We start from the raw sequence: 18,135 nt of genomic DNA on the forward strand, positions 1-18,135 counted from the left end.
TCCCCTTCTCCTCCCATCTTCAATCTTTCCCAGCATCAGGGTTTTTTCCAATGAGTCAGTTCTTTCATCAGGTGTATTGGAACTTCAGCTTCAGTCCTTCCAGTGAATATTTAGGACTCATCTCCTTTAGGATGGACTAGCTGGATCTCCTTGAAGTCCAAGGAACTCTCAAGAGTCTTCTCCAACACCACAGTTCAAAAGCATAAGTTCTTCAGCACTCAGCTTTCTTAATAGTCCAACTCTCACATCCATACATGACTACGGGAAAAACCATAGCTTTGACTAGACGGAAATTTGTTGGCAAAGTAATGTCTCTGCTTTTTAATATGCTATCTAGGTTGGTCATAACTTTTCTTCCAAGAAGTAAGCGTCTTTTAATTTCATGGCTGCAGTCAGCATCTGCAGTGATTTTGGTGCCCCAAAAAATAAAGTCAGCCACTGTTTCCACATCTATTTGCCATGAAGTGATGAGACCAGATGTCATGATCTTAGTTTTCTGAATATTGAGCTTTAAGCCAGCTTTTTCACTCTCCTCTTTCACTTTCATCAAGAGGCTCTTTAGTTCTTCTTCGCTTTCTGCCATAAGGGTGGTGTCATCTGCATATCGGAGGTTATTGATATTTCTCCCAGCAATCTTGATTCCAGCTTGTGCTTCATCCAGCTCAGCCCTTCTAATGATGCAATCTGCATATAAATTAAATAAGCAGGGTGACAATATACAGCCTTGAAGTACTCCTTTTCCTATTTGGAACCAGTCTGTTGTTCCATGTCCAGTTCTGTCTGTTGCTTCCTGACCTGCATACAGGTTTCTCAAGAGGCAGGTCAGGATTCTTTTTCTGAATCCTGAAGAGAAGAGAAAAATTCTAAGAATTTTCCACAGTTTGTTGTAATCCACACAGTCAAAGGCTTTGACATAGTCAGTAAAGCAGAAATAGATGTTTTTCTGGAACTCTCTTGCTTTTTCAATGATCCAGTGGGTGTTGGCAATTTGACCTCTGGTTCCTCTGCCTTTTCTAAATCCAGCTTGAACATCTGGAAGTTCACGGTTCACGTACTGCTCAAGCCTGGCTTGGGAAATTTTGAGCATTACTTTGCTAACGTGTGAGATGAGTGCAATTGTGCGGTAGTTTGAGCATTCTTTGGCATTTCCTTTCTTTGGGATTTAAATGAAAACTGACCTTTTCCAGTCCTGTGGCCACTGCTGAGTTTTCCAAATGTGCTGGCATACTGAGTGCAGCACTTTCACGGCATCATCTTTCAGGATTTGAAATAGCTCAACTGGAATTCCATCACCTCCGCTAGCTTTGTTTGTAGTGATGCTTTCTAAGGCCCACTTGCCTTCATATTCCTGGATGCAACAGTTCTACAGAACAAAGAACTTTCCCACAACTTCCAAACTCCTGATAGCTACATAAGGGAAAAGCTTACTTATAATTACTTGAGCCAGGGACTTCCCTGATGGTCCAGTGGTTGAGAATCTGCCTTGCAATGCAGGGGACATCGTGTTATAAATTGCATGAAATTTTGGCTAACAAAATACAATATATTCTTGCATCGTACTGACATGTGCTGAATGTTTCAAAAATACCAAGTTTGGAATTTTTTCAAGAGCAGTTTACCATTGCAGGAAATCAATACTAAAAGAAACACCACTTGTGGTATTTTATACATCAATATAATACACTTCTATCAGTTTTCATGGACAGCTATCCATTTCACAGTCATTTTGATACAAGCATTTGATTCCTTTCCCAGGATTTCCAGTGTACTAATGCCTGAGCACTTATATATTGAAATCTGATATATTATAAATCCATTTTATTTATTGCTCCTTAATATGGTTTTAAACATTATACTGTCTTTCAATATTGGGTGTATAAATAGGATGTATTATCTATAAATTTTATTTCAAGATAATACAGTGGATGCTGTTGCTGCTACTGCTGCTAAGTTGCTTCAGTCGTGTCCAACTCTCTGCGACCCCATAGACAGCAGCCCACCAGGCTCCCCCGTCCCTGGAATTCTCCAGGCAAGAACACTGGAGTGGATTGCCATTTCCTTCTCCAATACATGAAAGTGAAAAGTGAAAGTGACGTCGCTCAGTCATGTCCAACTCTTAGCGACCCCATGGATGGCACCCTACCAGGCTCCTCCATCCATGGGATTTTCCAGGCAAGACAGCGGATGCTACAAAGCATTAATTTTTTTTTTTTTAATTTTTATTTAATAAATGGTATAAAGCACAATGCCAAAAACATTAACAGTTAAAATTTCACCAAATGAAAAAATACTATAGAATACACAGTTGTAAAAAGCTACACTGTTATTTTACAAAGCATTAATTTTTAAAAGAAGGATGCTTCTTATGAGATTGAGAACCATTGATCTATAAGCTTTAGTTCCCTAAAGACGAGAATTTAAATTAAGACAACCTATGACTGAGCAAAATTATGACTAAACAAAACCACAAATGCAGTGTGGTTAAGGTAAATTTTGGAAAATATGCTATGTTTAAGATTTAATAATTTATCTATAAACTTTTACTATATGCCTAGTAGTTGATAACACTGAAGTACAGAGGTGCTGCTGTTGCTGCTAAGTCACTTCAGTCATGTCCAACTCTGTGTGACCCCATAGATGGAAGCCCACCAGGCTCCCCCATCCCCGGGATTCTCCAGGCAAGAACACTGGAGTGGGTTGCCATTTCCCTCTCCAATGTGTGAAAGTGAAAAGTGAAAGTGAAGTCGCTCAGTCGTGTCCGACCCTTAGAGACCCCACGGACTGCAGCCCACCAGGCTCCTCCATCCATGGGATTCTCTAGGCAAGAGTACTGGAGTGGCTTGCCATTGCCTTCTCCGAAAGAGATGCAGCACAGGTCTATATGCTTTCATGGAACTTACAGGGTAGGAAGGAAACAACGCAATAGTCAATATAGTTAAAGAACTAAATGCCAGTTACTGTCTGAACATATGTGAAAATATAAACTAAAAAAACTACATCTAGTATATAGTTAAAATATATATAATGTACTAAAACTAAAATTATAAACTATTTTTAAGATTTAAGAAAGGCTATAGAGACTGTCATGACAGTTTAATAATTTATGATTTAAATTCCTAAACTTTTAGGTTGATATCAAAGATGATAGCCCTGTCCCTAAGTAACATATACATCCTTTCATGAAGGAGGTTTTTTCAAAAGAAAGACATACTACTTACAGAAAACAGGTTCTGTCATCTATAGGTGAGGCAACTGACTCATAGATGCTATTATAAACTTTCAGAAAATAACAGTAAGCATAAATGAGCTATAAACCCATCATCAATCATCACAGAAAGTTACATCACTCTAAGAATTACTCTGACTCAGTGTAACAGACAAAAATGTTGCCTAAAGGGCAGTCCAGCTTAGAGCCTAGATTTAGTTGTATGTAATAATACAGGAACAGGAGCAAAAATCTCTAGATTCTTTGTAAATTATCCTTTATTATCTATGTTCATTTGTAATCTGAAGCCATTTCCATTAACTTTTTCAACCTTATGAACACACCTCTAGATTGTTTTAGCAGTCAGTTATGTTTTTTTCTTTACAATCAATATGCTATCATGGCTAAACATTCCTAAGATTAAGTGCTAAGTACTGCTGTAATCTATGAATAAGAAGCTCTCTACAAATAAGGTATCTTATGTCCCAGTCTACTTGGGACAATTGACTCACACCTGCTTTTCAGAAAAGATCATTAGTAGCGCTCTTTTTCACTCTTACAGAGAATAATTACATGGACTCTATACTAATGAAGCCAAACATACAGGGAGCTTTTATAAACTACACCTATTTTTCACTTCCCGTTCATTCCTAACTTATGAAAATACTTGAACATCCACTATAGTTGCTAATAACTCCTAGAGTCCTGTCCATTTGGTCAGGATATACCCCTAAGGCTCCAAAATCACTGCGGATGCTGATTGCAGCCATGAAATTAAAAAACACTTACTCCTTGGAAGGAAAGTTATGACTAACCTAGATAGCATATTAAAAAACAGAGACATTACTTTGCCAACAAAGGTCCGTCTAGTCAAGGCTATGGTTTTTCCCGTGGTCATTTAAGGATGTGAAGTTGGGCTGTGAAGAAAGCTGATCGCTGAAGAATTGATGCTTTTGAACTGTGGTGCTGGAGAAGACTCTTGAGAGTCCCTTGTACCGCAAGGAGATCCAACCAGTCCATTCTAAGGGAGATCAATCCTAGGTGTTCATTGGAAGGACTGATGCTAAAGCTGAAACTCCAATACTTTGGCCACCTCATGCGATGAGTTGACTCACTGGAAAAGAGTCTGATGCTGGGAGGGATTGGGGGCGGGAGGAGAAGGGGACGACAGAGAATGAGATGGCTGGATGGCATCACCGACTTGATGGACATGAGTTTGAGTGAACTCCGGGAGTTGGTGGTGGACAGGGAGGCCTGGCATGCTGTGATTCATGGGGTCGCAAAGAGTCGGACACAACTGAGCGACTAAACTGAACTGAAGTGAACCCCTAAGGCAGCTAGGGACTGCCTCTTAGTGGTGGGATGATTCTTGGATGTCCCTGATTCCACCTCTGTTTGAACATCTTGTTATGCCTTGTAATGTTCTCCCATACCTATTATCATCCCAACTTGAGCCTAGCTTTGTCCCAACTCTTTCCATCCCACACATTTTTCCTCTTGTTCTTAAAAATCAGTTGTATTTCCTCATTCAAATCAAGTTAATGGTATTATATCCCAAATGTTAAAGACCACTCTCTATTTGTGGAAGATTTTCCTTTATAGAAAAAAAATGCTTGGCTTCCTTTAAAATCAAGAATAAGATAAGGATGCCCTGTTTTGCCATTTCTATTCAACACAGTGCTACAAACTCTAGCCAGAGCAATTAGGCAAGAAAAATAAAAGGCTTTCATATTTAAAAGGAAGAAATAAAACTACGTCTATTTGTAGTTTAAATGATCTTCTAGGTAGAAAACTCTAAAGAATCCACAAAACTGTTAAGAGCTAAGAAATAAATGCAACAAAATTGCAAGATACAAAATCAACAGATAAAAATCAGCTGTATTTCTACACACTAGTAATGAACAATCTGAAAAAGAAATTAAGAAAGCAAATTCATTCATAACAGTATCAAAAAGAATAAAATACCTCTTATACCCATTATATGGGCTGCATACAGCGGAATATTCATCCTTAAAAAAGAAGAAAATTCTGGCACACGCTACAATATGAAAGAACCTTGAAGAATTATACTAAGTGAAACAAGCCTGTCACAAAATGACATACAGTTTTTACTTATATAAGATAGCTAAATAAGCAAATTCATACAGAAAGAATGTATACTATAGGTTACTAGACTCTGAAGGAAGGAGTTAACAGGAAGCTCTTGTTTAATGATACATAGTTTCTACCTGGGTTAATGAAAACAAGACAGTGGTGATAAGTGCATAGCAGCATTGTGAAAGTAACTAATGCCACAGAATTCTATAGTTAAAAACAGTTAAACTGGCAAATTCATGTTATATACATTTTGCCACAACAAAAAAAGAACAAAAATTAAGCTTGAAATTGAATGTGAATTCATTCATCCATTCAGTCAGTCACTGACATTTTACACAGCACATATTATGTGCCAGGCACTTGGTTAGGTTATAGAGATAAAGTGATGAAAAGGCACTGATAATATGCATTAGTAACATTAATAATTACCAAAATTTTTGAGTACTCTTACATGAACCCAACAAACTAGGTAATTGCTATTATTATAATCCTCATTTTACTGATGAATAAATTGAAGCTTAAAAAGACTAAGTAACTTGCAAAATATTACACTGCTTGACATTATATTCTCAACCATTATATTGCCAGTAAGAGTATTTGATACTATGAGAGGATATAGTAAGGCAATTAACTTATTCACCCAGGGTTTTAGGGATATCTGACTAAAAACTTGAAAGCTAATTAGAAATTTGGTAGGGGGAGGGTCTAAGTTGAAAAAAAAAATATTGCTAACAGTGGAAGAAAAAGTCTAGAAACAGAATTCATTCAGAAAACTTCAAGCATCATACTGAAGGTGGACCTTAGAGTGCCAAAGGTGAATTATCAGAGATGAGACTGGACTAGTAAACAGGACAGAGAGAAGGTTTGGTTTGGTTCTATTCACTGTGGAATAAACAACCACAAGTTTAGGGTTTAAAACAGCAACCATTTTGTTATCTCTCATTATTCTGTGGATGGATTGGGCTCAGTTAGGCAGTTCTAGAGCTTCATGTGATGTCACTGAGGCTGAAATTAACTGGAAGTTTCCAGGGCATGGAGTATATAAGATGGCTCTCTCACAGGTCTGTCATCTTGGCAGGAACATTGAGAAATCTGGGTTCACCAGGGATGCTGGGATGTCCAGGCCTTTCATTTTTTTCATGTACCTTCAGGCACATTCTCTCCAAACGGAAAGATGGAGTCCTAAAGAAGACTATAAAGAAGGTCACTAGAATAAAAACCAGAATCAGTTCAGTTCAGTCGCTCAGTCGTGTCTGACTCTCCGCGACCCCATGAATCACAGCACGCCAGGCCTCCCTGTCCATCACCAACTCCCGGAGTTCACTCAAACTCATGTCCACAGAGTCGGTGATGTCATCCAGCCATCTCATTCTCTGTCGTCCCCTTCTCCTTCCGCCCCCAACCTTTCCCAGCATCAGAGTAGAGGATCACAAAAAAACAAGAGGAAAAGTATTTCATAGAAGAACAAATTACTACTGCTGTCAAATGCTGCAGAGAGATTAACTATGATTAAGAATGAAAACTGTTCCCTCAAATCACAAACGTATAAGTTATTAGTGACTCTGGCAAAAGTAGTCTCCGGAGCAGAAGCTCTATTGTAGTGATGAATAGAAGGTGGAAAAGTGGAAATAACAAATAGAAAATTTTTTTAAGAAGCTCACCCTAGTGGTAGGTATGAGAGGACAAGAGTTCAAGAGGGGATTTTTTTAAGATGGCAGAGGTTAAAGCATGTTTAAGTACTATTGGGATGAAACCAATAGACAAGGAGAAAAAACTGAAGAAGCCAAACGAGGGGCCTCTGAGGAAGCAGAAGGGTATACAATACACAACACAGAAACAGATTATCTTGAGACAGGAGACAAGAACCACTGTGCCGAGCACTGCACAGTGCTATGAGTGCACTCAGGCTGTAGGGATGGCAAATATATAGATATATATGAAACTCAAAGTCTAAGGCATTCTTCTTCGATGACTTCTACAGCATTTTCTCAGTAAAGTAGGAAGTAAGGTCATCTTCCAGGAAAAAGAATAGGAGGTTTGAGAAGAATGAAAGACATTTTTAAATGGCCACTATCAGGACTAAGAGTTGACTAGGAAAACATAAAAATATAACTAGAAAGCTTGAGAACCAAAGGATAGATTGGTAATCAAGACTATGCTATTTTTCAATTGGCTTAACTGCATGTTGTCTCTTGCCATATTCAGTAATCAGGTACAGAGAATTTATAGGGATTCAATTGTACTGAAGAGGTAAATGGATTAGCAAAAAAATTACAAATTTTACCAACATATATACTGATAAGTTTAAACTTTGTTTTATTTGGCAAAGGTATCCACTGCAGTACTACAGGTGTTACTGATGCTGCACAGCATGACCTAAGTCCCCTGTAAACAGATCAGAAAACAATACTAGCCACCCCTCTTGAATCAGTACCTCTATTTAGAGCTCTAAGAATGAAAAATAATAGGAGCACAAATGTAATTTAAAATTGTTAAGCATTCACACAGAAAACAGGTGAAATGTTTTATTCATAGATTTAACACAATATATTTTACACATTTCTACGAACAACTCCAAAATATAAATTATTAATGAGATAGTTTAAAATACTGAGTCTTGAAACTCAGGGTGAATCTAATACTTACATCATGCACTTGCATACATGCATGCTAAGTTGCTTCAGTCATGTCCCACTCTATGCAACCCTATGGACTGTAGCCCACCAGGCTCCTCTGTCCACGGGGATGCTCCTGGTAAGAATGCTGGAGTGGGTTGCTGTGCCCTCCTCCAGGGGATCTTTCAGACCTGGAATCAAATCGGCATCTATTACATCTCTTACAGGCGGGTTCTTTACCAGTAGCACCACCTGGGACGCCCATACTTACATTCTATCTCCATCCACATCAGTTGTATTCCAATAGTTCAAAGGCTTCACGTGGCTAGTGGGTACCATACTGGACTGTGTAGCTCTAGATATTATAGTTGTATAATATCTAGAATTATGACATCCTTGTTGAATTAACAGAGCCAATGAAGGTCCTTCTTAAATGCCATCATCCTACTGCTGCAGTCATTCATAATATATGCTTACATAGCATATACTTCAGCGACAAATGTTCTGTTATTCCTAGATTCAGAATTTAGACCCATGTACTGAAAACAGATCATCTAAGACAGAGCTTTGGTTCCCTACCAAGTTCATGCTGGTCACCTGTCTGGAAACCATTGGTATCCATCATTTGCTGTCTAGGCTATCCAGGTGTGGCAGATGGAAGGCAGCTGCACAGACTAAGGCTTCTGCTTTCTTTACTAAGTTAGCTACCACTCACCTACTGATGTCCCAGCTTCCAAGATTCTCCTGACATCGCCTCTCAAGTTCTGTTTGTCCTTTGGGCATTCATGCATTTCTTTACTCCTTGATTTTCATTTTAGTATGTTTTCAAGAGTGTGAAAATAAACACATGTATTCAATTGACCATATTTAGCGCGCAGAAGGTAGGGAGCATCTCCGAGTGTACCGCCAGACTCTTATGGCAGGCCTCCGAGCAGCTGCCCGGAGACCAAGGAATTTGGCTAAGATAAAGTTGTTCAGGGATTGGTTTTGGCTATGGAGATTAAATGAAAATTACGCTGTGAATACAATCCCCAGAGCGCGGGTCAAGTAAAAAGGATGACTCGGACCCAAAGGAAACATTGGCAAAATTGGCAATAGAGACTGGCGGGGACTGGGTGACTCTCCTTCCTTATGCCCTTTTATTGTTTATAGGGTCCCTCCACCGACCCCCTATAGAATCGGTCCAACTGTTTTTATAAACTAGTAAATTTTATATTGTAATATCTAATTCATGACTCGGAGAAGGCAATGGCAAGCCACTCCAGTACTCATGCCTAGAAAATCCCATGGATGGAGGACCCTGGTGGGCTGCAGTCCATGGGGTCGCTAAGGGTTGGACACGACTGAGCGACTTCACTTTCACACATTGGAGAAGGAAATGGCAACCCACTCTAGTGTTCTTGCCTGGAGAATCCCAGGGACGGGGGAGCCTGGTGGGCTTCCGTCTATGGGGTCACACAGAGTCGGACACGACTGAAGTGACTTAGCAGCAGCAGCAGCAGCATCTGGAAGTTGCTTTTTTGATTAGGAGCTGCTTTATTTTAAAATCCATAAATTCATCATCAAAAGATAACTAACCTGCAAATAGACAAACTTTTCAATGCTTCCTTAAGGATTTATTCTAATAAGAATTCCAGATATAAATAATATAAAATATTTTAATGAAAAATCAATTTGCTCTTTATAATTTATCTACTAAGAACATTCTGTATTTGAAATAATCGTATTCATACCACTAAGCAGTTAACATGAAAAGAAAGATAATGTTATTGAACACTAACTCTGCTTCCTCCACATGAACTGTAAAAAACTATCTAGCCTCAACTCAGTTGTGTTATGCTTATGCTCTGCAAACCTTAGGTAAATATTTGTACTCTAGTCATCAGAAGTTCTAATTTTTATGGGAGTCTACAGAACTAGTACAGGCAAGAACTGTTAACCTGTCACTGTTCTGATTTACCAGCACCTTACATAGTAAAAGCAAGCATTGTCAAAACAGATGTATTTGGTATTACAGAAACTTGTAGTAATAACCTATGTCATTAACGTGGTCTCTGAAATAGATAAATTTCTTCAGCAGTAATGTGAATTTCTTACTTCTTAAGAATAAATTTAACTTTGTATTCTAAGTTCATTTGAAACATAAGTCGGTCTTTTAAAAATGAGGAAAACTCAATTTTATTTGTTCAAGATTATTTTTGCCCCTTCAGTTAGCATTGAGCCAGAGCAACACATTAAACAGCTGGAACCCACTCAAATAAAACAGTCCATTGTACTCTTTCATGAACATTTCCCCCTGCTCACAACTCTTTAAGTCAATGCATATGCTTCTATTTTCTAAGGTTAGTACAATTCTTTAACTCAAGTATTTATTGAGTACTATTTTGTAACAGGCACTGCTAGATTCTAATATAATAAAATGTACTCTGTTTCCAAAAACTTCATAGTCTAGCATAGGAGACAGATACACAAAGTAACAAATATAAAGCAATAAGTACTGCAATAATGGTATAAACAAAGTGCTATGGGAGACAGGAAGGATTAATTCTTTCTGGGAATGGTGGTGGAAGGAATAGGATTTTCCCAGTGGGAATGGGTGGAAGGAAGACTATTCCAAGCAGAGGGAACAACATGAGAAAAAGCACAATGAAAGTACACAGCTTCTTTGGGAAACAATAAGTAGCCTGGAGTGACTAAAACTTGAGAGTCCTGCAGAGTAATGGTAGAAATCATGTGAAGGAATGTGAACTTTTTGTTATAATTAAGGCAACGAAGAGCCATAAAAGCAGGAAAGAGATGTGATTTGTGTCTTAGAAAGAAACTCTGTAGCAGTGTGAATGACTGACTAGAAAAGGGGGATAGAAGGAAGGCAGGAAAACCAATTAGAAAGATATTATACCAGACTAGGTGGAACTCTGAACAGTAACTGTGGAACTGGAGAAAAGGGAATGAATAGATTTTACATGCATTTCAGAAGCAGAATCACTTGGACATGATGGGTATTTGGATGAGAGAAGGTAAGAAAAGAAGAATCAAAGATTCCACCATGTATATTGGCTTGTATGATGATTAAACAGAAAACAATAAAGATTTTTAAATGAGCTCTGAACTGATACATTTGCAGATATTTACAAGACATTCAAGTGGAAAGATCCAGAAGGCAGTTGGAAATAAAGACCTCAGCTAATGAGTATAGTCAATACCAAAAATACAGATTTTTGGAATTAGCAACATAAAAATGACATTTGCAGTCATGTGAGCAGATGAAGTTTCAAGAAGGAAGAAGAGGAACTATTGCCAAATACTGCATACTACAAAAAACATGATAAATATCTATGACAAAACTTTTAAAAGAAATAATTTATAAGAAAATATGGAGGAATATTTTCATGATCATGAGATAAGAAAGGATTCCCTAAACATGACACACAAAAAGCACCAATCATAAAGGAAAAGATGAATACATTCAGCTACTTAAAAACACCTTAAGAAAGAATGAAAGGACAATCCACAAAATGGGAAAAATATACACAATACATATAAGTGACAAAGGACCAGAATGCAAAATATGTAAAGAGCTCTTACAAATCAAAGAGAAAAGACAGAAAATCTAAAAGAAAAAGAAGGAAATTTAAGAACAGGCACTCCACAAAGGAAAATATCCAAATAAACAACAAATACAAAAACAGGGGCTCAATCTCACCACTAATCAAGAAAATACAAATTAAAACCATTACATGTATTACTACACATCTAACAAATTAACAAAATTTTAAAATGCTAATAATACTAAGCTTTGGCAAAGATACGGAGTAACCACAATTTTCATACACTATTTGAAAATATAAAAATTTACACAACCAATTTGGAAAACTGTGCCAGTATCTAGTCAAGTTGAAAATATGCATCCCTTATGGCTCGGAAATTTCCCTCCTAGGATGTACTTGAAAGATTTGCATCTTTATGTGCACCAGGATACACATAAAAGAATGTTCAGAGCAGCATCCATATAATTTCCCGAAACTAGAAATAATCCAAATATCTACCAACAGAACAAGTCATCTGTATGTATAACTGTATCACTTTTATGTACAACTGAAACACTGTTAATCAACTATATGCCAATATAAAGTAAAAAGTTAAAATAAATTATAGTATATTCACACAATGGAATACTATACAGCATAAAGCAATAAAAGTGAACAAGCTATAGAAACACACAATGACATGGATGAACCTTATAAACATAAGGTTAAGTGAAAAAAGCAAGTTAAGAAAGTAATTCTATTCATATAAAATTCAAAACAAATACACACTGGTTGCATGCACAGGTGATCAATTTTTTAAAAGAGAAATAAATGCAAGAAAACCATTACTATAAATGATAAGACAGTGGTTATCTCTGAAAAGACTGAAGTGATTGTAATGGGCAAGGAATACTCAGGGATTTCTGTGGTCCCAATAATGCTGTGTGGGCTTCCCAGGTGGCTCACTGGTAAAGAATTCACCTGCCAATGCAGGAGATGCACGTTATATCACTGGGTCAGAAATATCCCTTGGAGAAGGAAAGAGCAACCCATTCCAGTATTCTTGCCTGGGAAATCCCATGGACAGAGGAGCCTGGTGGGCTACAGTCCACAAGGTCACAGAGTCAGCCACAACTGAGCATGCACACAATAATGCTCACTCCTTGACCTCAGTGTGGTGATTTCATAATAAGTTGACAACTAATTGATAAAAGATACATACACATTTCGTGGACTTTAAAATATATTTCATAACTTAAAATTTTAATGAACTAAATTTTGAAACGGTTTAACATCTAACAAAGGATGTAAGAGTGATAAGTAACCAAAAAGATCTTGATTCTAAAGATGATTAAGGAGATTAAGAAAACATGCTACCGAATCCACTTAAACTGAATGACACATAAAAAGCAACTCTGTATCTGAGATAAACAACATTTAAATCTATTACAAGTCTGATGACTGGATTTCATTCTTTCATTCACTCAACAAACAGACCTACCATGTATCTTCAGCAGCGGCAAGCACTTGAAGTAAAGGAAAACTTAGTCCTATCTCTTATACTTCTCTCTCTCACTCTAGGACCCACTGACTTCTAATCCCTTTTGGAATAAAAGATTTAGCTATTATTGAGTGAAATACAATCTCAGGGCACGGGGAGACTCTCAATTCCAAAATACACAAATAAAAAGGCATGCAGGAATTATCAGGTGCTGATCTGAGTATATGATGGTTCATGCCTCACACGAAGAAATACAGGGAGAAAAGAGATGCTAGCTTTTTCTTCTCCAAACATTAATAAGCACAAATAGACAAGCTTTGCTTTTCTACATCAAATAAGAGGAAAACTGAAGAGGTCAGTAGCAGGAATAGAAGCATGAGATGAATGATTTTTAAAACCTGAAGAAATAATGATACTGTTTAAACAAGACTTTTTTTTTTTATTTGCAACAAAAGGAAACCAATATCTATAAAGTTATGCAATCTATATTCCCCAACTTGTTAACCATTTTTTTACTTTGCGGAGTTAGCTCTGAAAAATAAATTTTACCCTAAAAAGACAGGATTTGCTTAATAAGATTTTAAAAATTAAACCACAAACTTAAAAACCTGACATTCCCAAGTTAGCATAGTTAGAAAAAAGATTCCAAATACCTGTTTACAAATAAATGAAGCCTCATTTACAGTCATTAATCTAATCCCAATTCCACATCTGGTTTACACAACTTTCCCTGTATTAGACCTCCTATAACATAGCAAAGCAACCTTCTGAGGAGCAGGAAAAGCTCAGCGAAGAATAAAAAACATTACTCATAAACATGAAACAAACAGTAAAATAATTTTTAAATTACTTAGAAATTAAGTATTAGTAAGAAATTAAAAGGTGAGATAGACCTGGTATGACTAGTCTTTTCATTTAATGCTCTGCTAATATATTTCTGAACACTTATCAAATGATATTGAAGAGATGCCCAGAAAGATAAATGTAACAATGTGCTAGAAAATAAATATCAGTTACCAAAACTCAAATTTTACAACTTGAACTTAGATAAAGCACGTTTCATCTCAGCTTCAATAATTAAAAACTCATAATAATGTTGTTTAATTTATATTCCAACCATTCCCTCTCTTCCTCTATTATTATGAAGTAAGACCCAGACATTATATTATGGCCTCTTTTCAGTGTATGTACAGGTATATGAAGTCCAACAGAGAGGTCTGAGGTATAGATATGGATTTGAGGGTCACCAGTAATGAAATCAAGAGTTGAAGCCACAGCTTTGGATGAGGTCAAATGCCCATCGTTGAGAAAAAAGAAGACAGATTCTTTTGGTGCTTCTTTGTTATAAAATATAAGGCGATATAAAATACAATTTTTCTATGAATAAAGAAACTATGGATTTTTCAAAGGCCTATAGAACTTTTACATTCTATGATTTTAACTGTTTTCTGCCTTAAAAGGTGTCTTTATATATTAATAGTCAAAATCCCTGGAACATAAATGGACATAATCTGTTACATAAAATTTAAACACTGATATTAGAACTTATCTCAAATCTAATTTTTAAAGTATGTGAGAACTTCTCGTTCCTTTTAAATTTTCCTTTCTCTTTAAATTATATAAACCCATTTTATACTTTCTTTTGTATGTATAATGCACAATAAAGTTTTAAAAATAAACTTTAAAAAGAAAGTATGATTCCTGCATTTAAATAGCTATGACAGATGATGGTATGTATATCTTTATAAGCATTTCAAGCTTTGAAGAGACATAAGAATATTTGTGTACTAAAAATATTTTATAAGCTCTTTAGACACCAAGTTGTTGAATCAAAGACCATTTATTCCTACATTTTAATTAACTTTACCCCAAATGTCAAAATTACTTATGACTTATTTATACTCCACTTCAATCCCAGAAAAATTGTGATTCATCCTTTAAATCCTAATTTCACAATCTAGTTTAAAAGTACTTTTAAAATTTCCTGAAACAGTATTTATAAGATTTTAATAAGATTAACCTTTGAAAAACGAAGTATTTATGACACTTGGAATGGAATGGAACTTTGTGTCTTTTATTTCATTAGCCACCAACCAAATTATTCAAAGCCAGTAAGAGGGGTACAATTTTTAGAAACATAATAGAATTTCAATGTTTAAATTTTGAAAGTTGTCATTTAATTGTACTATTTGATTAGAAAAAACTCCAAAATATTTTAAATATTATCTCCATCTTTGAAGTAACAGTTATAGAAATATGAATGTGTAAGTTTCATAATTAGGTGACACATTTGTGAGCACACCATACATTTCTTTGCTTTATTTTTTTTCTAAGAAAAAACTGGATATATTTAACAGCAGTTTCAACTTTTAATATTTTACATAACTGCCACTTCAACTAAACAACAGCAAGTTTTTCAGGAAATAATTTTGATTTTTAAAAACTTTTGAAAGACAGCACCTGAAGTAAGGTAAAGTCCAACTCATTAAAAGCATGATTAAAGAATTACTAAGTCAAAATCGCATGTTTCCCTCTCCTACCAAAAATATCCAATTTGTTTTTCATATATCAATAAATACCAATAGGATGACTAAGGTAAAATTGACTTTTCAGGAACTATCTACAACACACAGCCCCACCCCCCCACCACAAAACCCCCACCTTTTTCAAATAAATGTATTCTAGACACTCACACATTTAATTAAACAGATTCTTTCTTAAATAGAGATGTTTTCTCCTTGTCAGTATAAGCAATGCATTGTTATTATTTAGCATTCATTTTTTAGTTGGTGGTTTTTATATTATGTACTATTGAATATAAATATTCCTTAAAGTTAATGAGCTACTCCAATTAAAAATAAATTTTAAAAAATTAATGAGCTTTTTTCATTCTCAATTTCGACATTAAAATGCATGGGGGAAGGGAGAGATAGTATGGAAAACATAGAAAAACTCGTTGAGAACTTGTTAGGTTTTCAATTAAGGAATTTTATAAATCTATCTTGATTCTGTTCTTAAATTAATTCTGCAACAGCAGCCAAGTGATTTTTTTTGGTCTTGAACAGTAATGATACAGATTTTCTTTACCAATAATGTATATATTAACTACATTTAATATATCAGATACATTTCTGTATCTCTAAAGAAAACCTCGGTGCCTGTCAGTGCCTAATGACATCAATAACATTCATTTATTCTGCCAAAGGAATGAACTTACCATTCTCACAACTGAAAACAATTTATCTAAGAACTATTTTGATCAAAATGTATGAAAAAATCTAGTGATTTTGACACAAAAAATGAAACCTTTCGGTTTTTTTGGTCTCTGTTATGTGCCAGACATAAATTTGCTGACAGCGCTTTTTTTACCTGTTTTTCCTCTCACGTTTAATACCCCATAGCTCTAAGAATTTTAAAAAAAAATTTTTTTTACAATGAGAAATGTCTCCATATGCCCTCAGTAGCTACTGAGTAGCTATAAAATAATAAAAAGCTCTACAACAGAAGATGTTACTTCACTGAATCTTTTCAAAGCTTCAGGAAATTAACGCGGTGCTCCTGAGATTTCAAGAATTTAAAAAACTTTTTTAAAATTCACAAATATGACCTATCCGTTAGCCATAAAACACTTCACACAAGTTCACTGAAAGGCGGACTTTTCTGCCTTCGAAGTTTGACCAGAGAACACAAGCCATGAGTAGAAAACACAAAGATTTCGTTGAGCACTCAAAGGAACAAAACTGTTGACGTCTTAACACTTAAAGTTACTAAATGTTCTTAAGTTGCTTAATCGTCTTACATTGCCTCAATTCTAGTTGCTTCCATCGTGTCAGGAACACCAAAACGCAAACAGTACAAACTTCTTCCCTCAGAAGGGCGAGCTGAGGGCGGTTCTCACAGAACCTGCCAGTAACAGGTGGCCGGCCGGGAGGAACTTGCAGCGCTCCCGCCGCCGCCTGAACTGGGAGCCGCGTGGGCTCCCCAACTGCTTCCAGCCACTTCCGGCCGCCCAAACCCTCCGGCGGCCACGCACCCTCCGTGCTCCCCCAAGCTCCCGAGTTGCGGAGGCTTGAAGTGCCCCACCACCTTCCCGCTCAGCGCCGCGGGCCTCGGCGCAGGCTGGGAAGCCCTAGGAGAAGCACGTGCCTCTTCTCGAGGCCTCGTCACCCGGGCGGGAACTCCCGCCGGGCCTCCGCGAGCCCTGCCGCTGGTCCCCAGTCTACCTGAGTACGCAGGCGCCGAAGCTTCTAGAAGCCGCCGAGTGGCCGGGGCCAATGTGATGCGTTTCACCTGCCTGCCCGCAGCCTCGGCCCAAAGTGTGAGGTTCTGGAACGTCCCCGACAGAGTGGGGACAAATAATAAATGCGACGAAAATGAGGCCCTGGGGGTTGGGTACCTTGTTCCGGAGGTCACACAGTTGTCCAAGCGAATGCAGAGCCGCGTCTCGTGGTTTCATTCCACCGCGAAGTCAGAAGGACTGCTGGGACGCACAGAACCCGTCTCAAGAAGCTGCGGGCGCAGGCAGCCCAGAACGTAGGCCTGGAGCGGCCCTAGTGGCGGCTGCGTGAGCTCGGGCGGCACTGAGGCAGGCCAGGCAGGTCGGTCGAGCAAGGAGACCCTGCAGCCCGGCCGCCCAAGCCCATGCAGCGAGAGCGAGAAGCCTCTTTGCTCCGGCCACCGGCCCAGACTTCCCGGCACGTGCGGGCCGCGCACCCCAGGGGCCACGGCGCACAGCGGGCGTGCGCGCCGGGTCTCCCTTCCCGGGCGGCGCCGCAGGGTGACGCTCAGCGAGGCCGCGGCTGCGCCCTCCTGCGGACTTTTGCAGAGTAGGGGGCTGCTGGGCTTATTTATAGAATAGGCAGGCGTGGTGCGCCCGAGCCGGACCTGCGGAGTCCGAAGGGAGGGCGCGGCCGAGAAAGCTTCACTCCAGCCGGGTCGCGCAGCCATGAGACAGCTCGGCACGGAACCCCGGAGGAGGGGTCGTTCTTCAAACCCGGCCTCAAGTTGTGCTCTCAGGTCTCACACGGAATAAAAAGAATAGGGTGTGTCGGTCACTTCGCAGGAAACTTTTCGTTGTTTCCTTATTTCCTTCCCTCCTGTGGACAAGTTGAGCAGCTTCTGGGCCTTACGCCCAGGTTTCAGACCAAAAAGGGTCGGGACTCGGGGTCTTCTGGAGCATCATCCCAACCC

This window comes from Moschus berezovskii, chromosome 11, assembly GCF_049115385.1.
Source record: "Moschus berezovskii isolate FMDL1 chromosome 11, NW_MosBer_1.0, whole genome shotgun sequence".
NCBI classification, from domain to species: Eukaryota; Metazoa; Chordata; class Mammalia; order Artiodactyla; family Moschidae; genus Moschus; species Moschus berezovskii.